The sequence below is a fragment of the Anas acuta genome, chromosome 2 (genome assembly GCF_963932015.1).
Source record: "Anas acuta chromosome 2, bAnaAcu1.1, whole genome shotgun sequence".
Lineage (NCBI taxonomy): Eukaryota > Metazoa > Chordata > Aves > Anseriformes > Anatidae > Anas > Anas acuta.
In genome coordinates, this window is record NC_088980.1 from 109,280,005 (window position 1) to 109,303,189 (window position 23,185).

The 23,185-nt window shown below is 37.0% G+C and overlaps 1 protein-coding gene across 9 annotated transcripts in view; it reads right to left on the reverse strand.

The window, feature by feature from the left end:
• Positions 1-23,185, reverse strand: part of PIEZO2 (piezo type mechanosensitive ion channel component 2) — a 310,777-nt gene that overhangs the window by 231,605 nt on the left and 55,987 nt on the right. The window lies entirely within an intron of this gene.

Genomic DNA, 23,185 nt, shown 5'->3' on the forward strand with positions numbered 1-23,185 from the left:
AAAACAATATAATTATTGATGAAACTCAAAATGCTCAAAGACTTAATTACTCAGTTAGGAGGATGGAATGGATCCAGTGGTCACTTATAAAGTTTTGTAGTATCCTCTCTGTTCTCAAGGATTAATTTAATAGCTACGTTTAATACCAATTTTCAGGGTTTGGGGTATAAAAATCTACTCATTTTGAAGTTTATTGAATTCCTAGTGACATATCTGAAATTACTTTTGAAGGTTTTATTTAAGAGATGTCAATAACTTGGGCCTAGAATATTCAAGTCAAGAAGTCTAATCAGGATGCGAAGTCACTGAACAAAAGTTATCTGGCAAACCAGTCCCAAATATCCTGACTGAAAATCTCTGCACCTCAAGCAACAGAAGTGGCAGAGACAGAGTCTGAGACAGAGGCTGAACATTGCAGCAGGGACTCTTGCGAAGTTCCTTCCATGTTAAGTCAACAACATCCTCTTCACAGTGTTGTTATTAGTCCCTCTACTGCACAAGAAAAGGTGAATTTCTGATGTATGAATGTATGAACAGAAGTAATGGTCTACCCTTACCTCTGCATTATCCAACATTATAAAAAATAAGGGGAGAATGAAAAGTGAGAAAGAAAACAGAGAAGGGAATTGTCCCAGGCACCAAGTTCCCTGCCTACAGCTCTGTATGACCATGCACACATGACCTAGCTCCGACCATGACATCTAGTTCCAGGGTATTAAAAACTACATAAAATTATGATTTGACACCAAAGTTCCATGGTTTCTAAACCTGGGATGTTTGCTTTTGTTTGTTTGTTTGTTTTTACAAATCACTTGCTTCACTGCATTGGGGTCTATGTCAGTAAAGATGACACAACAGTGACTTTATTCAGGAGTAAGCACAATTTTGAAGTCCTTCCTTCCCATTTTAGAAAGGCTTTACCACAGCACCTGCTACTGACTCATGGACAAAACAAACGTGGCATTAACATTACTCCTTTCCCCAGAAACTGCAAGTTTCTGTCCTTTTCTACGTGTCTGGAGATAAATTACAGTAGCCTCTGTGTTTTCTTGATCTAGACCCAAGCCAGAGATTTCTTATAAAATTAAATGACAAAGAAATATCAGCAGCATTGAACTGTTCCACAGACAAAGTGAAGAGCCTAGGAGATCTTACTGCATGACACAGGGTCAGAGAGCCTCCAGAAGTATAAAGCAACAGAACTGTTAGGACCATAATGCCTTACCAAAAATTACCCCATTCTTTTATAGTAAAGTGCATTTTTTTTCAGGTGTTTCTGTTTCAATGTAATATTTATCATGTGCTTGATTAACTGAGGGCTGTGCCGGTACTTTCACTGAACTTTGAAGAAAAAGTGTATCAAGCCTTTGAACACTTCTTAGGAATCCCTTCAACCTTTTTCTGATTTTTCTTTGAGTTCAGGAAAAACAGCTAATAAAGTAGATTTATAGATTTATTTATTTAAAAATCACTGTAGATCCAGAACAGAGCTTTAAAATGCCAAGATTTCTTCTACGGAAACTAACTCATGTCCTCTAAAGCAATCAGTCTTTCCTATTTTCATACTTCAGGGCTACAAGAGCAATTAAACTCAAGGTGATACCAACAAGCTAACCTTCATCCCCATCATGCTACAACTTACCATCATGGAAAATCAAATGAAGTTACAGATTATTTTAAATTGTAATATGGTGCAGACTATTTATTGACTACTTATTAGCAGGAATCGAGTAAAAAAATGCATATAAGTAAGAATGTTTCCTGACCAATTACTTACAAACATAAGAGTGCTTGGGTAAACTCCCAGGCTCATGTTTATGCTAGTGAATGTTGGCAGGTATATATCCTATGCTCATCTGTGAGACAAATAGTTATTATGCTACAGTTTATGCCAACATGGCTGCACTTGCTTGTTAGGAGCACTACACAAGAAATACCTGACTCACAGAGGCCAACTTCAGTGTTTGTATTGCTTTATTTGTATCAACCCAAATGTCAAAATAAGTATAATTTACTGGAACCAGACTCAGTCCCAAATTATACACCACAGAAGACAGACACCAAATGACCATGATGAAATACTTTCATGGTGTTTTTATAGCTTGAGGATTTTTTTACAATCAAAAAATAAAATCAAATAAAATGAAGGTGTTCCAATAAAAATCTCTCCTAACCAGGCATTTGGCTTGCAATACTTAGTAAATGAGAAGATGAAGAAGGCTCAGTGACCCCACTGCCTGTCACCGCAGACCACCACATGCCAGCAGAAGGTCTCTGGTCTCTGTTAGCTGGTGATCTTCCCCATGCCGTGCAAGAGGTTGCAGAGCTGGGTGAGACAAATTACCATTAAATCACTCATCAATTATTATTGCAGTAATAATCTCCGCAGCACCAGAGGCATCAAAAGCCATAGCAAAACTGCAGAAGCTGTGCCTGTGCCACATGAAGGTGAGTGGTTTCTAGAACACAAGATGTCCAAAGACCAATATGTTGCCACCTTGCTACCTTTCTTCAGGTTCTCTTCCTACCTAGACTGCACCACAGAAATCTCAAAACGTACCGCATGGATGGTGGACCAGAAAGCAGCAGATGTGACCTGTGCTCCCCTACTGAGAAGCACTGCTTTTTCTGGACAGAACTGCTTTAAGAAACTACCTAGGCTTCATAGCGATGACCACTCCACTCTATGTTACTTGCCTAACTCATGTCACAAGAAATAGTTTTGTAATGAATGTTGCCGTGAAGGAGACTCTGAGGGAATTTGTTGTTTTATTCAGCATTGCCTTTAAGTTTACCTTGCAAACAGAGGCAAATTGTTCCTTTTTTTTTCTAAGCAGAGAAGCTGTTAATATTAAAAACAAATCTGAATCTCCTACTGAGACTAGTTTTTATTTTATTTTATTTTTTAACAGGAGCATCTTGTGAACCAAGACAAACATGTGAGGCTTGGTCCCTGACCAGCAAAAACACATACTCTAAATATCAGTGGACTGCAAGCAACCTTAACTTTTGCTACTGGTTTCAGAGTATTTGCATAAGACTTCAGCTTGATTCTATTATATTTTTTTACCTAGAATGAGAGACTAAAACACACCAAAACAAACCTCCCGATTAGAAAAGGCACTGTAAAAAATGCAAATCCACATAAGCAAAGGAACAAAAACAGCCACTGCAAGAGAAATTCAATGCACTCTCTGTATCCTCTTTCCTTACATGTGGCTGAACACTTGCGATTTTAAGTCGAAAAGCTTTTCACAGTGGGAGGACTTTAGGGAAATCTATCTTGAAGAATTTGGAAAGAAAAAGAATGCAGATTATTTAGCTTATTTATTTATATTATTTAGTAAGCTCAGAAATTAGCTTACTGGGGGAAAAAAAAAAAAAAGAAAAAAAAAAGAAAGAAAATAAAAACACACACAACACATGTGATAAATGAAGTTCTCCTGGTATGAGAACATCAAACCTATGCAATCTTCCTTTTAGACCAAGATTAACAGTTTTTTCAGCAAAGCACACACTGAAATTCACTTCAGAAGAACCGTCTAATATTTCTTGTTTCCCTGGCCATGCTAAATTATCTCACCTGCAGTCCTGCTGTGCAGCCAGGACAAGGACAATATTTGTATGAGAACAAGGACCTTATTTGTTGGGGAGATGTTCGTATTTTCCTACAGTAATACAGAAATAACTTTATTGTTGTTTACACTGATTTCATATCTAATTATTTTATACCTATTATCTATCATCTATTATTTCCTGTATTTATACAATGGGTATTGAAAGTGAAGTTTCAGGAAAATGTTTACATATCTATCAATGCGAAGACCACTTCTCAGTACATTAAGGCATTCCTGGTGTTCTGCAATCATGCAGGTGCACCAGTAAGTTCCCACAGGAGCTCTTGATACAAACAACCTAAAAGCAAAAACACACATTGTCTATACAGTCCAAATCACCTAAGCAATGAAAAGCTGCCCTTCTAAGAGATGAATTTTTTCATCTCATCAATTTCTAGTTAGCAAACTGTTTGTAGAAGAATGAATATTGGCCTATGAGACCACACAGCACCTTATACATTTTTGTAATAATTCTGTTATAAATAATAATGAGCTATAATAGCTTATAGTTTTTCTCCCAATCTAAAATGTATATGACAAAACCAGATAAAAACACTAAGGACTAAGCACAAGTATAATTGTCATGGTGGTGATGATGGGTGCACTAAACTCTCTAGAGCGGTCTAATATATATAACAGCCTTTTGGATAAGAGCATCTGAAACAGCCACAACAAAACAAGACACTATTAAGGCCGACTTAAGATGAGGAGCTGGAGATCATAACATCATGATGAGAACACTTTTACAAGTACAGAGGAATTGAGTATAGTGAGGACACAAGGGATTCACAGCTGAGACAATGGACTGAGATTCTCTACTCTCCTGGCTTTGCAGTGTGTGGACTCTAGTGCAACAGGTGGCAAACTGCAACCCCTCTCTTCCTTAGACAGTGTCCATACTGCAGAGGACAGCACGTTGTAAGGACAGTAAAATTTCAGAGAGAGGAGCTATAAATGTTGCAGCAGCAGACAGTTTAGCACAGAGACCAAGAATGCATTTTACCTGGAACCAGGCTGGCTTCAACAGCCAAGCTAACCATTTAACTCCTTGACACTTACTGAGTGCTGCTCAGTCAATGCTAATTCAGTGCTCTAATAGCATGATACTATCTTTCCTCCTTGCAAGATTTAAGATTATAGAAGACTATAACGGGATCTCACAAATCTGAATGAGTGAATTTTCTGCTTGCCAGTATCTGCATGCAACTGGAATTTTTTTCTAGATGCCAGCATCTACATCTGAGAAAAAATTAAAAAGTTAATAAACTCTTAGTTCCACTTAAAAGCAAATGTGTTCGTTATGGAGTAAACTTCCCCTTACTGAAAGCTTCTGTTTATCACTCTCTGTGTGATTATACTGAAGCAGACTGCTAGCTGTAAACAAAGCAAAAATTTTAAACTAAATGCAAAGACAGACACATAACTTTCTCATGGCTAATATGAAAAATAACATTTAGCACATTTACTCCAAACCAAAACACTTTTAAAAAAGATTTTGCTCTATGTTATGAATTTTCATAGTGGGAAGAATCAAGTGGAAGAATCTGCTGTATATTTACATCCGTCTGTCACCAGAGCTCATGTCTGTGAACTAGGTTTGCTCTAGTAACATTAAGGGGCCAATTCAGTCAGAACATTCTGGGTTTTATAGCTATGCTTATAAACTGAGGATTCTCCAAATTTACTGTAGAAACAATTAATCTATACATTATTAATTTATGTATAAATATATTTTATGTTTATATGTATTATTACATATTAATCTAGTAATTTATAAATGGAATCCTCAACTCCAGATTGTTTTTTTTCTTTTTGAAAGAATTTCTTAGCATGTTCCACTTGCCCATTTTATGCTTTAAATTTTGTAAGGGAAAGCACTGTGCTTGAGAATATGCTACTAGCAATGATTTAAAGTATATATCCCAGATATAAAGTATCTGCGAAGTATAGCATCTACTTCCCAGAGGAAAAAAAGTGAAATTCTCAACACCACCCCAAAAATGTTTATTGCCACATTTCTTTGCTGTTTCTTCATTTTTAAAGGCGTTTCATATTGTAAGCTCTTGAGACCAACTTCAATTTTGAAAGATATACACCTAATACAGAAGAGAACAGGGAAATACTTGTATAGCACCTAAGTGATCAAAGCCAGGCTACAGTGAAACGCATTGAATCAGAGCATCATTATCCTAAAGGTCACAGCAGTGCACGGCTCATTCTATGAAGATTTGTATTTCCCTGGCTTGGAGTTCCCCTCACTGTGTGCCAGAACACAGTGACCCCAAAGGAGCACTTCAGTTTATTTCCTGTCCTTCATCTTCATGGAGAGGAGGACGAAGAAGGGACTGCTGTGAAATATCCTGCAACAACACACAGCTCACCACAGTAGCTGGGGGCTGGGGGGAAAGACACAACAGTGCCACCTTGCAGAAGTAACTTCTGCATGAAGCATCTGAACTTCCCCAAAAGCTGCTGCTAAAGGAAAAGCCTGTATCAAAATCAACCACCACAAATATGTATATATAGGTGTGTATATATATATATAAATAAAAATCATTAAGAGATGAATTTTTTAAAAAGTTTCTTCTCAAAAGCTGGTTTTCCCCACTCATCCCAGCACTTCAATATGCATTAGGCCCAGTCAAATGAAGCCAGCAGGGACAGTGTGCACCATTCAGACAAAACTATTTTAGTGCTAGCAATATCCAACATAAACTTTGTGACTTTGCACAACATTCTTCTACAAAATAAACTCAAGCCGTTTGCCAGCAATAACCTATATATTGATGTGGTATTAACAGAAACTTGGAGACTTCAGCTGGGAGACAAACTGTCAACCAACCACTAATTGGTTTTTATGACGTGACTCATAGTTTAGCAATTTCCCAGAATTTAATCACGGTGCACCCAGAAAGATCAATTAAAGAACAGGCTCAGAATTTGTTAGAGCCCTGTGTGAGACAGGGGAAGGCAATGACCTCAGCAGCTTTGCCACAGAATTTTATGAATGAACAAAGAAAGGATTTAAAAGGTAAGTTAAATTAATCTTGTGTTTCCTTGCAGACCCTATTATTGTTTTTCCAAAGGAGTGAGTTTTTTAAATGAACAGTTGAGATTGAAGGATTGTGTGTTGCAGCTACTGTTTATTTTACAACTTCATTTACACAGGTGACCATTATGTGTGTGACTTGAATTGCTCCATTATTTTTGGTTTCTTCTTTTATATCTCTGTCTATAAAAAGAGGGAAAAAAAAATCATAGTAGGAGTAAATTCCTTTGGATCCTTGTACAAGTATCACATTGCATTATCAGAATGAATAGCACAGAATTAAAAAAATAATAATAATCATTATTAAAACAGTCCTAACAGTCCAACATAAAGACAGGAAAATATTATTTTGGCCACAAAATCCTATGATTTCCACTGCCTCTTTATTGCTTTTCAACCTTTTTTCCCCCCAGTTTAACACAATGAAAACTGCAAGTGTTATCCTCATTCCTGCTTTCTATCAAAGTTTTTTTTTCAAGAACTGAATGAAAATCACATGAAAATATGAACGGTTTCTTTCTTCATTTCTGAAAAGGTTTTACACAAACTTACCTAATCTGATCAGTTTTACTCATTAATTTTATTCTTCTGTACAAACGAAACAATTCAGAAGAGTACTGTACAACTGTGATGAAAAATTCATTGCCTCCCTCTCTGTTTTTTGTTTTGGCAAAAGCTCTTATTCACTGAGAGCTCTCAGAAAAGGACACTTTATTTTGCTGGCCAAGTTAGGTGCAACAAGATTATATTGAAATGGTCTGTAAAAGTGAGATTCTTTGGAGATCTACTAAGATCCAATATGAATACTTCAAATATTATTTAAATATTAAAAATATTGAATGTTTTTGCTTACAATAACAATCAGCAACAGACTAAGTAATGTATGTTACATTAAAAAACAAAGGGAAAAAAAAAAAAAGAAGAAAACGGAGTTTGAGGGGAATACATAATCTCTAAGAAATCACAGAAACACAAGTAGGTGTTTTGCCCCTAAATGAAAATGTTTCTTAACTTCTTCAAACAAAAATTTAGCTCATGTAATGATCAGGCAGATATTACAGACTTACTGTCTTTGTAGTGACTTTTATGATGAATACTTAATGAGGGAAGATGGAAGGGAAGGGTATGAGAGAGTGGATCAGGAAGAGACCACATATCTCTTAAGCTGTTGCTACTATTTTACATGCTTCGCAAGCCTGTTACATGGCACTGTCATATAACTTAACAAGAGAAAAATTCTCAAACAATTCTCAAATCTCAGAATTCTCCCATTTCCTCAGATGAGTACAGGGGCCACTCAGATGCTAAGAGGACATCGGGTAGTGGAGCACCTCCATGTTGTGAGAATAATCAAATATTTAGGAAGATGGATTTGGAGAAGAAGGGGAGGGGTAACAGAAAAGAGCTTCTAGCCAAGTGCTCTTGGGATACAGGAGAACCAGATTCAGGTCTCTGCTCTGAATTAGAACAGGATGTTGACAAATCTGCTTGGGGGGGGAATGTATTTTAAGGTTCTCCGCTTCATCCGGAGACAGAGCAGAAACATTTGAGTAATGAGAAACTGCACACCTAGCTCTGCATCTGCACCAACAGCTTCATTTTCAAGAGTTCACAGTTCCTCTTAAATCACATTAAGACCAGAGTTAAAATGTTAATTATGGAGCATGTGCATATTAATTTTCTGCTTCCTTCTGTCCGTAAGTAATGAGAATGCGTTTAAATGCCTTTCGTTTTGTTTCTTATGGGCTTACTTGGTTTCTTAATATATTACAGGGCACTTCCTGCACTGCTTACAGAAGCAAATTTCCCACTGCTAGTGGGTGTTTTCCCTGAGTAAGGTCAGCAGATTTGGTCCCCAGGGAATGAACTGATCTTCAGGCTTAGCTACACTGACGGTCCAGCAGAAAGCAAAACAGCGAGCATTCCTGTTTAGAAGTTGCTACTATATTGTATCCTTCTCAGCCACATCATCCAACACAAACAACTAGAAAACATTTTGTTGCAATAATCATTTCAATTAAGGTTCCCATTACAGTGAGGCAGCTGCTTTCTACAATATATCTTTGTCAAGGAACTATTTATTTCTCAGAAAACATTTCTTTAGTTGTTAAGACAGATGCAATAAACCAGACCCACGGAAGTAGCAGAAGTCAGAGTAGTGAGCAACAGCTGACCAGCTAAACATCCTTGCACTGAAAAACAGGTAATTTCTACGAGGGCCCAATCTATTCTACTATGACAGGAAAAAAAAAAAAAAGTCCATTTAATTTGAAACCAATTCTTTTACCCTCGTGTCTCACTCTCACTGTAACATCAGTGAGCTACACCTGAAATAGCAGCATAAACCCTCACACATACATCATTAAAAAGAAAAAAGAAAATGCTCCATAAACTTCTGTCCTGCCCATCAGTGTTATTCGCATGGGCCTTTAAAAGCCTTTTGGAATGCTAGCATGATAAATATTTGATGGACAACCCCTAGCTTAATGACAGAGTCAGGTAGGGCTGTTGGCATGTCAAGACAAATGAATCAGCACCCTGTTACTGCTTTCAGTTCCACACATGTGCTCACAACCCTCTTCCTGAGCAGCCTGCTGAATGCTATTTATTTTATGAACAAGTCCAACTCACATTAACTGTCACTGGAATATAAACAGTAGTGACAAAAAAGTATGTGAGTGCTTCTAAATGAAGAGTTTTCTTGCTGTTGTCTCAGTCCCTGTGATTGCAACTCCAGGCAGCTTGCCTACATTTCAGACAGTGGCAATGGCAGGATGGGACATTCCTCTTCACCTATTTGTTCTCAGTGGTTTGGAAGCCTTCCCTGTCAGCTGCAACCTGTGTTAGGACTGGAGAAACAAGGCATATAAAGAAAAGCACATTCAGGTGAGAAGCCAGTTAGATGATACTAAAAGGACCTGGAGGATTGAGATACTAAGACCCAAGACCACTCCTGTGTTTGGGCATGAGATCCTGCACTCATGCGATGCACATGAAGGTCAGTCAGGTCCTCAGACTGAGTGGAGTACCACATATGTACACAGGCATTTCTCTACACACAGTTCAAGATGCCAGAGTCTGTATCATTGCAGTATGAAAAAAAATCTCAGAACAATCAGAAGCATAACTGAAACATTTGCTAGTTAACTCTCCTTTTAACTCTCTCAAAAACTTAATGGAAAAGCATTCCATAAATAGTATCAATGCACTGTGCCCTCCTGGCTTCTTGTTCACCCAATAAGTACCAAGGGGTAATTTGAGGGCAGTGCCCAAGAACAACACCTGCTCTGTGTTCATGAAAGGAACACAGCAGTAGGAACACAAATCACTGCACTAGGTGATCAGGAAACAGAGCCTGGAACCCCAAACATCTTAAAACATACAACTGACAGGGAGAAGGGAATGCAGATCACTTCAAGAAAAAAGAAAAGGCCACATCACTCTTTTAGTCAAGATTCTCTTTCTGAGGACCACTATGTCATGAAAGTAAAACATTGATCTACAAAGAAGTAAAAATGATCTAAATCTGTATTTGGGGCTCTCCAAATTCCTAGGGATTCAGACTCCGGATTCAAATCCACACAGGATCAGACACAAGAAGTCAGGCCCAGCTCTGAAATCTGATAAAAGAGGTCTTGACATCTACCATATTCTAGAGCCAGTATTATTTTCCCTCATAATACTCTACTGTTAAAATACGAGCACACTCTTCCACGTATAAGGAAATACAGAATGAAAAAAAAATAATAATCCGTGCTCAGCCCTCAATGTAAGGGACACAGAAGGTCCTTCTCTTGCTAATGAGAAACTATTTGAAATAAAATGAGGTATGATGAGAAGTGGAAACCCAGAAGAAATATAAATTATGTATGAACTTTAAAGAAATGTCATTTAGCTCAGTGGACAAATTTCTGGAATTATCAGAGAGTAATTCATAGCAAAAAAAAAAAAAAAAAATTTGCTAAGGCATTGCAATAAGAAGTGATGCTAATGTTATCACCTGCCTCGTTGGCTAATACAGCCCAGGGCTGACTTCTTAATGTTTCTACAGACATTACCTAGTTGACTGACATGCTATATGGTAGATTCAGGACAGGCCTAACTATAGTGTGACTGCATTCAAACAAGGTATCAGGAGCAGCAGCAAAATAAATAGGAATGGCAGCATTGCCTTTGAAAAAAAAAATATAGATAGATAGATAGATAGATAGATAGATAGATAGATAGATAGATAGATGCAGTGCTTTTATTGGAATTTCTCTTGCCTACAAGTCAATCATAATAATAAAAACACATACCTGGATAGTTTACTGACTTTTTGTCCTTTTTATGTATGACAACATAATAAAATATGATTGTAATATAGAGTGGTATTAGAAATGAGAAAAAGTGGGCCCAAAAGGTATTTTCTACTTTTCCTATTGTTTTATTTCAAAACCTAAACATAATTCTCTAATACCTCCTCTAGCATAAATGAAACTACAGTTCCTCAGACTCTCGAACCCTTGACTGCAGTAATGATGACCATGATAATGCTCTAAAGTGTTCTAACACTGTCCATCACCTACCTTAAACAAATTACCAGAAAGTTTCAAGTCTAGTGTAACATAACCCAATAACCTTCCTCAAACCACCCAAGATGTGGGCAGTAAACTTCTGTAAACCACAGCTTATACACGGATTGGTTAGAAACATTAAGCAAATAATTTTGGTAATGTGGATTTTGGTAATGTGGGTTTTGGTAATGTTTGGTAATTTTGGTTAATGTGGAGTCATCAGTTGGATCACCAAATTCTACTTCCCACTATCACAGATGACCACAGAATACATTCTGGTTCATAAATGGATCATGTTCCACTTTAAAAATGGTCTTCATGTTCACTGTTTTATTAGAAGCTGACGCCTAGGAAACTCTACCATGTATACAGTCTCTAGATGGTGTGCAAGCATTCTCATTCAACTCAAAATGCCCTTCTCCCTCTTCAATGTCTCCCCACCCAAACCAAAAACAATTACTTATAGATAAATGACAGAGAAATCATTTTAAGATATATGAGATGCATTGTTTCTTCCTTTTTCTTGTAAGTTAGTATAAATGTTTGCAAGCTCCACACAGTCCTTCTTAGCACTTCACCTGAATTCACCTAATCTGAACATTATCTAGGTTGTTTAGCACAACACAGCTTAAGAAAAGCCATTCTCATTTCACCCTTTTTTTCCCCCCAACTTATTTATTCTTCTTTTCCAAATTAATTCTAAAGTTTGGAAAATACAACTTCAAGTAATTCCTATGCAAGATTATGCCCCCCTTCTCTTTTTGAACATTTGACACAGTATTTCAATCTAGGGTATCACAGTCACTTGCAGGAAGGAGATTATTCAGCCTTTAAAACTTAAGCATTCTTACTTCTTTCTCAAGTAAGGAAGTGTTCCTTTTTCCAGCCTCCTTCCCAGCAGGCACTTACTTATGCTTTTTTTCACTATTTAACAATACTGCCTGTATTCAAAACTGAAGCACATTCTTGTCTTGGCCATACCTAGACAATGTTCAATTCCTATTCCACCCCTATTGTATTATTAGCCACACTTCTTCATTATTACATATATCCATATGGTAATAAATATTTCTATTCTGTTTCCATTTGCTTTGCAGGGATGAGGGATGAAAGGAATGAAATAAAGGATTAAATAAAATTTGCCAGAAGTCAAGCTAACAATTCCTGACCTCTAGGACATACATATATAATAATAATAATTATTATTATTACTATTACTATTTATTTATTTATTTATTTTACAGATTACCTAGATTATATTCTTAATATCCCGTTCTTAATATTCTTTGTGAGTGTTGTTGGTCAGAAAGTTAGGTCTGGAGTTCAACCCTAAGAGCCGCCTGTGCTTAAGATGGGAGTTCTAGATATGTTGCTGTATTTTAAATCAAAAATGCTGCCACCCTAAAATGCTCAAGCTCTTCAATCACTATCTAGTTTACCTAAACTTATTTGGTACTTAAGCTTAAGAAAACTTTAAAGGCTGTTTTTTGTTAACATTGGATCAGAAGTAGAATACCGAAGACCCACTCTCTCTGACGTCCTAAGTCCCTCCAAAACCAATTTTAAAATAACACTGGTTGGTTCTTCACACGTCAATAGCTGTTTGGGAATTTGCAAAAAATAAAGATTTGTCTGTGCGATTATTAAGATCACTCATCATCCAATTTATTGCATTCCATAAAAATTCCATGTTGATTTTCCCCTCTAGTATTATCTGAAACCAGCCAGATCCTATCAACATTTTACCTTCTTTCTGCAATGTTATTTTGACTTCTACATGACTCTACAGTAGCTGTAGTCTCAACAATATCCCTCTTACTTCCCTACAGTCTGCTTAATGATTTACAGAACAAGAAGCTATTCCACCATAGGCATTTTTATTCCCCTTTTCTCAGCAATAATAATTTTATCCCTTTCCACTGTATCATAGGCACAATGAAATTTGCTGCCTCAAGGGCTGGTCTGTTCCTACTATAGGAAAGGATGGGGTTGGGGCTGGGTTGGAGGCTGAGCCGGCTGAGGCAGCAGGGAGGTGAGTGCTGCAGGTCTCCCACTCCCACACTCCCAGCTGCTGGCTTGGCACTGCAAAGCACTGTCACAGCTACAGAGGGCAGTGGAAAGTTGCTCAAGGAAATCATGTCCTTTGGCTACGTCTGAAGGCTGAACCTGCTTTTCAGTATATTGCCTGAAAAAAATATAAATAAGCTATAACATTTAGCCATCAACTTCATTACAAGCTTCTGCCGACATACGGCATACACAGCTGTATATCAACACTGTGGATCCTAGCTGAGATATACACAAATAATTCACATAAAATTAAGCCAGTGAACAAAAAAAATGTATACAACCCCACTGGTCACAACCAACACAGAAAGAACTGTGAAACTCTATAGTCACTTGCATATGCAACAAGCTAAAAAAAAAGTACACAGAATTTATCTCAGATAAATTAACTCTTCAGAGTACAAAAAGCAGAACAAATTCTTGAACTTTTTTTTCACTGGAATACTCAGCACCATTTTATTTTCATTTAAATCTGTGGGCCGACTGATCGGTCTTAGGATTGCACTATTACATGATGCATACTCTTATTCTACAGCCTAAAATGCTGCTATTTTTATATGATTTTGTAAAATCCATTTTTATAATTTCATTATTTAATTCAATTTAAAACCATGCCACAAGGTCATTCAGAGTTTAAAATCTCTTCACTTCCACAGTAAGCCTCCATCAGATCCCAAATTTGAGCAAGTGTGCACATTCAGGACAGCACTGTTGTCAGTGCACACAGCTGGGTCTAAACCACACTTTTTCGTCTTCCTCTATCTCACAGCAGAAATTTCTCCTTAGATTTTCATGGCATTAGTTGAACAGCATTACCTTAGAACAAACTCTCTCAGTTTACCACATTGTTTCTAGATTAGATTCTAATTTTTGCACTTTCACCTTCCAAACATGCAAGTGGTAAAAGGTTTATTTTGCACATACTTCATGGAAAGGAAGGTAATTGACCAAATTTTAATGACTTTAGCACTTGTGCAAAGACAACAAAAGATAAACTAGAAAAGTAACTTTTACAAGCTATAAAAAATAAAACATTGGTGGCACTCATATCCTGACGGCACAGTGATAATGAAAACTGGAGACACATCAAATAATCAACCACATAATGGGAGTCCCTGCTCACAATTTATTTTGTGGAAGCCACAGAGTAAAACAATCCAAGAACTGGAGTCGGCCATCTCAGAGTGGAAAAGCCTATTTGGGAATAGCATTACAAAACAATGAGAAAAGTACAGGTATTACTTATCATATGCAGAAACATAAGACTGATGCAAGACTTCCGTACTCATTGCTGTCAAATGCAATGCTTCTTGTGAGTACATTTCCACTTAGCTGGAAAGCATTTTATCTCATTTCTTTAATATCAAAACATTTTCTTAATAGTGAGAAAGCACAGAGTATAACTAATAGGAAAGTTCTCTACCTCATTAGATGCAAGAGAATTTTTGAGGTTGGTTAATTTAAAGGCATTGCTTCATTTTCACTCATCCATTGCTAGAACTTCCATGAATAAGTACTTCAGGATTTGGCCCACAGATTATAAATAACACACTCCATTGTTCACTCCCATGAGAATACTTATAATGTTGGAAGTGGAGAAACCTAGCCGAGATGCACTATTTTGAGCCAAAGGATGTTTATGTAGTAGCCTGGCATGCATCCATAGGAAAACACATGCCCAATCCAGTAGAAACTCCATTTTTAATTGCTGAAAAGCATTTTCCAAGTTATAAATAAATCTTCATACCAATTCTTCAGGCTTCTACAAAGACACTCAGTAGTTCTGAGGACATCTTAAACAGCTCTCCATCCCCCTTTAGTCAGCATCTCTATTATTGCCCAGAGTATTTTCTATTGAGCACTTAATGGTAACAGGTAATAAATCTTTCTTTTTTTTCCTTTTTTTTAAAAAAAAAAAATGAAAAAATCATTTCTGTGGTAAAACATGGAAGAAGAACTTCTCAAAAGGTGAAAACTCAAGTTGTGCTACCCCAAAAAAATGTGAAGATTTTGTATTTAAATATATTTTTATAAGCTGTGTAAAACATAAAACGCATCTTCTGTCCTTCCCATTGTAGCAAATTTTTACATTTTAACTCACAACAACTTTAGGGCATGGCTAGGCCCATGGCCTATCAATTTCCATTATGGCAGGCACTACAGAAAACCATCCTGAAGAACTGAAGTGCAGAGCACAATTTGTCAGTACTACTAAAAATTCAGTAAGCACGTACAGCCTTTATCCCGTGCAGGGGAGAACAGGATGTCAACCATACAGCCCATGCACAAAATGGGTACTGCTATTTTAGCTATAGTCCTAGATGGTCAAACCAGGTGACTTTTATCCCCTATTTGGAGTACAATACCCTCGTAATATTATACTAATAGTAGGTGATACAATTGTTATGAGATGAAAGTAAAAACAGTCATGAACTCCAACTGCTTGAACTAAAACCAGCTCCTTAGACTGAAGCAGTAACAGACATCTAAACCTTCAGACGTTTAAGCACATTTGGCTAAATTTCTGTTCAAAGCAGACAACAGAAACCATGTGAGGAAGTCTTTCCAAAATCAAAATTGGTATTTCCAACTTACAAACTCATTCTTTGATGCATGTACTTTAAGGAAACCAGAATGCTCAAAAGCACCCAAATTAGCTACAAAATGTCTGTTTTCAATCAAATCCTATTACTAGTGCTGCTGGGAAAATGGTTCAAACTGGATTAAAAAGACCAAAAATTTTAAGGATCTTTCTCACATTTTCAACACAGATAAAGATGAGTAAGTTTGCAAACATCACCATTGCATAGTAGCAGACATTGAAGACTAGCCCAATGTATCTGTTAGTGAATGCGTAAGAATGTTATACATGTATTCTTTAAATGTGTCATTCTTTGTCAGTATTCCTGTACAGTTTTGAATAACAAATTTGCTGTCAGTAGAACATGTTTTTTTACTGGACAAATGAGAGAAGGGAATTCTGTTAAAAAATTTCTAAACGCAGGTTTCAGTGAGTGTTTTAGCTTTGGGGGGGTTGGTTGGTTGGCTGTTTTGTTGTTGTTATTGTTTGGTTGGTTTGCTTTTTTTTTCCTGAAGTTATTTTCAAATGCTTTCTGCATATATGCTTTGGACAGCAATTCTTTCACAAACAATGTTTAAAAATTCTTGAAAAGCTATAATTGAAGATGTATTAGTAGATGCCCTGCTTTGAAATAGAAGGTATATTTTTGTACAACAAACCACACAGCCATGAAGTGCAAGGATTCATGGGTAGGAAGTTAACAACTAGTTTTATCTTCCATGAGAATTACTGGGCAATATTCATGTAAGCTGACCATTTTGTTCAGAAATCTCAATACCATGTAATGTAGATGAGGTCTAAAATTAAGAATCTAATTTAAGATTTTTGGACTCGGTAGAGGCTCAAACAGTCAACTCATAGTACTCAACACATTACTATTCACTGACAATATAGGTTGACCCAATTCATAACTTTAAATATTAAGTTAGATATCTAATGTCAGTGTGAAACCCCAGAAAATAAGTGCAACTGAGACTAAAAAGACTGCTCATATGACAGATGCGTTAAACTGATATATATGCATGTAGGTAAATCAAAACAATGTTTGTGGATTTTTTTTCAATATTCATTTGGATCAATGCTGTCCTGAAACCTCTTGAGCTATATTTGGTGATCCAAAATTGTCACTGTAGCCCTTCTTCATCTTGCAGTTCTATGCAAGTTCTATCACAAGTCCCTTCATATCTGCAAAACAATCTCCTATTCCATTTCTTTACCATGGTTTCAGCAACACTTAAATTAACACTCAATTAAACATTTCTGTGATTTAGATTTTATTCATCACTTCATTGATCAAGACATTTTTAGAACATCATTTTTATGGATCTGTGCTATATTAGTATTTTTAGTACCAAAGAGAGAGAAGTTTCAGCATGCTGAGCAGTATCTCCATTCAGAATCAATTCCATTCCTGTTGCCACTAACATGAACAGTTAGCAAAATCCAGTCCATACGTGATTTTTTTTATTATTATTTTTTAACTATTTATTATCATTATTTACATGGTGGCTGGCCACATAGTCTTATTTTTGATATCTAGAATATCAGAAATTATGAATAAAGTTAACAAAACTAACTACATGCAAACTCACCTCTGTTACACACAAAAGAAAAGCCACACAAAAAACTGTTATGTAGTAATGTTGATGAGCTACTGGTCCAAGACAGACCAAATCTATATCGTCATGCTTTATACATACTGTGGTGACAGAAATAATAAGCCATTAATTTAATAATAAGCCATAAATTTAAGATTTAAGATCACCCATATGGTGGACCAAGGGAAACCAGCTGATGTGATTTTTTTGGACTTCAGCAAGGCTTTTGACACGGTTTCCCATAGGATCCTACTGGACAAAATGTCCACCATACAGCTAAATAAAAACATCATACGATGGGTGAGCAATTGGCTAACGGGCAGGGCCCAAAGGGTTATGGTAAATGGGGCTGCGTCAGGCTGGCGGGCGGTCACCAGTGGGGTCCCTCAAGGCTCCATTTTAGGGCCGGTACTTTTCAATATTTTTATAAATGATCTAGATGTAGGAATAGAAGGTATTTTGAGCAAGTTTGCTGATGACACCAAACTTGGAGGAGTTGTGGACTCTGTTGAGGGTGGAAAGGCCTTGCAGAGGGATCTGGATAGGTTGGAGAGCTGGGCGATCACCAACCGCATGAAGTTCAATAAGAGCAAGTGCCGGGTCCTGCACCTGGGACGGGGAAACCCTGGCTGCACGTACAGACTGGGCGATGAGACGCTGGAGAGCAGCCTAGAAGAGAGGGATCTGGGGGTCGTGGTAGACAACAAGTTGAATATGAGCCAGCAGTGTGCCCTGGCAGCCAGGAGGGCCAACCATCTCCTGGGGTGCATCAAGCACGGCATCGCTAGTAGGTCGAGGGAGGTGATTGTCCCGCTCTACTCTGCGCTGGTGCGGACTCACCTCGAGGACTGTGTGCAGTTCTGGGCACCACAGTATAAAAAGGACATGAAACTGTTGGAGAGTGTCCAGAGGAGGGCTATGAAGATGGTGAAAGGCCTGGAGGGGAAGACGTACAAGGAACGGCTGAGGGCACTGGGCCTGTTCAGCCTGGAGAAGAGGAGGCTGAGGGAAGACCTCATTGCAGTCTACAACTTCCTCATAAGGGGGTGTCGAGAGGCAGGAGACCTTTTCTCCATTAACACCAGCGACAGGACCCGCGGGAACGGGGTTAAGCTGAGGCAGGGGAAGTTTAGGCTTGACATCAGGAGGGGGTTCTTCACAGAGAGAGTGGTTGCACACTGGAACAGGCTCCCCAGGGAAGTGGTCACTGCACCGAGCCTGACTGAATTTAAGAAGAGATTGGACTGTGCACTTAGTCACATGGTCTGAACTTTTCGGTAGACCTGTGCGGTGTCAAGAGTTGGACTTGATGATCCTTAAGGGTCCCTTCCAACTCAGGATATTCTATGATTCTATGATTAATAAGGACTAGGACCTCCATATAGTTGACATCAGACGCAAACAAAAAGTTCACTAATATAACCATCTCTAAATCAGAAGTTAGAAAGTAGACTTTTAAACTTTTTTTTTTTAAAAAAAAGCTTTTTAAAGTTTACTGTCTATGTGTCATCTCCAATGAAACAGATAATCAGTCAGTTCCTGATTTTAGAGGTAATTCATATACAAAGCCACTGCCGAAATCACATGATGTTACAATGCATGCAAACAGGCATCTACCTCAAAAGCAGTTCTCATCAGTAACCTTTGAAAAAGTGGTCTAATCAAGTTTTGAAGTACTTCTGGACATAAATATTATTTGCAATGAACTTCTTTTTTATAGTTGTTGCAGGCACAGTAGTACATTTCACTGTATAATCAACTTTGTAATCACAGATTTCAAGGATTATAAATAATAGATAGAGCTGAACAAGACAGTTAAACAGACATTTTTAGTTGCACATAAAAGCTCATAAAGACAATTTCCCTTATTCAGCTAGCTTCATGGACAATTAAGTAATACTTCTTGTAGCCAAACATATTCTGCTAAATCTTCAGTAAATCAGCATTTCAGATCTAACTGAAGGACATTTCATTTTCTTTAGAAGAGGTTGGTATTTTCAATGGGCAAGGTAATATCTTGAAACAAATATGCAGAGACAGGAAACTGTGCCTCTTCCCCAAGTTAAAGGACTAATATTATGTTAGTAATTGTATTTTAGAGATTAAATGCTTAAGAAAAAAAATAGGAAAAAATTAATAAGCTTTAAACACCATTCAAACTATTTCAGAGAGCATAGTATTATTCCCCAGTGCATCTAAACGTTTAGGTTTCCTTCAAAACAAAAATTAATCTAGGCTGACATTATCCATTCCAGATGATGGAGCTTCTAATTCTACAGTCAGGAAAACCCTTAAGCTTGGCAGATAGGAGTTGAATAAATTTAGTAACTGCAAACTGTAAGATGATAAACTCAGAAGACAGATGGAAGAGCAAGAGGTGACAAAGTTTGTTAGAGATTGTGACTGGGAATTTGAATGAACCAGGAGAAGACAAGGAAGGAAAACTTTAATGGAGAAAGCTCAGAAGATTAAAAAGACTTACTCAAACAAAGCAAAGGCTTCAGGAAAACCAATGATTTTAACAAAACAAATGGAAGAGAAGATTCAAAAATATTGTTTATGGGAAAGAAATGAAAGTGGAGAAAAAAATAAAAAATAAAAAAATAAAAAGAGAAGTAAAATATATAGGCACATTATGGTTTTGTTTTGTTTTTGAATAATGTTTGTTTTACTTAACTTTTGACTCTTTCATTTAATGGTGGCTTGGCTGGTTTTAGTTAAAATAGTTATAATTTCCCCTTTCTTTTCCAACCTCTGTACATGGAAAAAAAAATCCCTCCACACTTTGTAGAAAGAAATACTGTCTCACACACACAAAATTTGAAAAGGTATGGTGGACCAAAGTGGTTACATTCAGACATATTGACCTCACCTGCGAAACTAAGTCTCATGAGCACATCATACCATGAAACTTATGAGCAACTTAATGCAATGACAGATACTATAAGGAAATTATCCAAAATCCTAAGAAAGCACTATCCCCTCTGAAGAATGATTTCTACCATCAGTGATGCAAACTAGCGTCTATCAAATCACACAGGAAGTTTTAATCAAATTAACTTTTTAGACTCTAGAAGGTTAGCATGTTTCTCCACAATCCATCTTGGCATCTAGAAAATGGCTCTGTTCATCCTGTCAGTCACTTCTCATAGTACAGAAGAGGCAGCAAAAATAAAACACACAAAAACAACATGGTAACTGCATATTAGCTGGGAAGCTGCACCCAAACTCCCCAGTGAGTGCCTCCCCCTTAGCTGTCACCTTTAGCACTTTTAAGAGAAGCTTCAGCTCACAAATGGGCATTTACAGATGTTTCATTCTCATACTGTCTTTGTAATTTTCCACTTTAAAAATGACTGACACCCTTACTTAGGGTGGGATTTCCTACCTTTTATGCTTATTTTATTTACTTTTCAGCTCTCTTTTTTCTGGCTCCACACAGTCAACATGAACTTGGCCCACCCAATTGGTATGGGTCCTGGCCAAAAGACAATGTTATTTTCCTAGATTTACTGGTAGAAACTGGGTGAAGACCGATGTGTGGAAGTAAAAGAATATGGAGAAACATAATAGAAGCATAGAAATTAAGGTATGAAATATATTTACTAAGCAGACCTCTTCCCCTTCTGCGCAGAAGTGCTCAGGGAAGACGGCTCCTTCACCCAGGGGTGAGAGATTTGAATTCTATAGCTAACAGGTGAGCTCTCAGAAGAGCCCTAATTCTCAACTGATTCATAACTCTGCCAAAAGACTTCAACTGCAATTCTCAAAGACTCCAAATTTGGTCCAGTTCAAATTTATCCCACTGTAAACACTTTTTGGAAATTTTACTTTGATCTATCTATAACTCATATACCATTTATGAATAACGTCTAGCAATACTACTACCCTCTTGCAATCCTTTCCACTTCTTCACCTTTACTTCAGGTGTAGTCAATGTATATAAACTACATAGCACAAACCTCTGTCATTTGATGCTATTATAATCACAAGAAATAATTATAACATAAAACCAAAAAAAGAATACAAAATAGGTTAATTCAATACAGATGCTCTTCTAAATGAAGCAAGTCTGTGACATGCACTGTGACAGGATATAATTTCAGTAAGACCTTCAAAGATTTAAAAAAAAAAAAAAGAAAAGAAAAAGAAAAAAAAAAGAAAAAGAAAAAGAAAAAGAAAAAGAAAAAGAAAAAGAAAAAGAAAAAGAAAAAGAAAAAGAAAAAGAAAAAGAAAAAGAAAAAGAAAAAGAAAATATCTGCATCCATCCTAGCTAAAGTAAAAGAAAAACAGTGAGTCGTCATAACTAGAAGAGGCCAGTACACACTTTCCCCAACACAAATCTAACTCTGCCTTTTTTCTCCATGCAAGGACCTGGAGGAGAAAATGCTCTTTGTTATACAAGAGCCCCTATACATAGAGTGGGTGAAAATCCATGTGACCAGAAACCTTACACACAGACAGATGGTTTTCTTTCGTTTAGCGTTCTTCCTACTTAAGCTAATGGTTAATGAAAACACTAGCAAAAATTGGGACAACATAAGTTGAACTTCCACTTGTGAAAATCAGGATTGGTACCGTCACTGTGTGCCACTCATTAATTAACAGTTCATCAGATATTTCTAGAAGTTCTGCTTGCTCTCTATCTTCTCAGTAAAGAGAAAAAAGGATGACAGCTTGCAGAGTTACTCTAAAACAGAACTTAGAACTTGGGACTCCCCAAGAACTATCCTCAGGGAACTCAAAAGTTTCATACATTTCTTTCTTTTTGGGAAGTAGATCAGCGGCACACAAAAATGAATGTTTAGAAGGAGAACTGCCTCTAACACTCTGGAAAGGTCTGGGGAAGCATTCTGGTATGCCAACAGGATATTTATTTTCTCTTCATATGAAAAAACACTAACTATTTGGGCAAGAATTTCATAGAGGCCCTCTAAACTCAGACATCACTATATTTGGAATCTAGATTTTCTAATTTGTTTCTTTAGGAACCTGTGTTGATTAAAATAGTCTAAATTTCCATCATCCATGACAATGAATTTGTGAGTAGAATTATGCCAAAGTCAGCATTAGAATTTCTTAAATGTCTCCTTTTTGTTCTTGGTGTCATGGAACCAACTTACTTTTCAAGAGACAGTCTTCACATTATTGACATTGGAAAAGATGCGAGATGAGTCCATTTGACTTTAGCATTGTGCAGTATTCTTTTTTTGTACTAATCTGAAGGAGAATCAGGAGATCAGAAACAGGAATGTTTCCTGCAGCAAGAGTATTTTGAAATTCGGTCATCTGCAATCTCATCCAACAGGCTACTAAGTGACAACAGTAGCTGATAAGACATGATTGTACCCTCAATACAAATTTCACCAACAGATTACAAACTCTTAAAGTACCAAAGCTGTTACACGGCTATTTCTGCTGACTTTGAAGTCATTCCTTTATAGAAAACAGGTGCCCTACAAATAGCAAGAATGTAATACTAGATAGAAATTTCTGTTTTCATAGGTTGGCACAACTGTTTTCATATTTAAAATTGTAAAAGTTTGATAGGTATATGATACATTGTTATCTCTATCAGTAAGGCATTTCTGTTATCTTTATTAAGGCAGTTGTATAATGTATATCAGGATGACAATGGTGTTTAAGTATCTAAAACGCAGTTGAGTGAAAAAATCTAAGACCAAATTTAATTCTTAAAAGTAGCTATGAATCCAGCC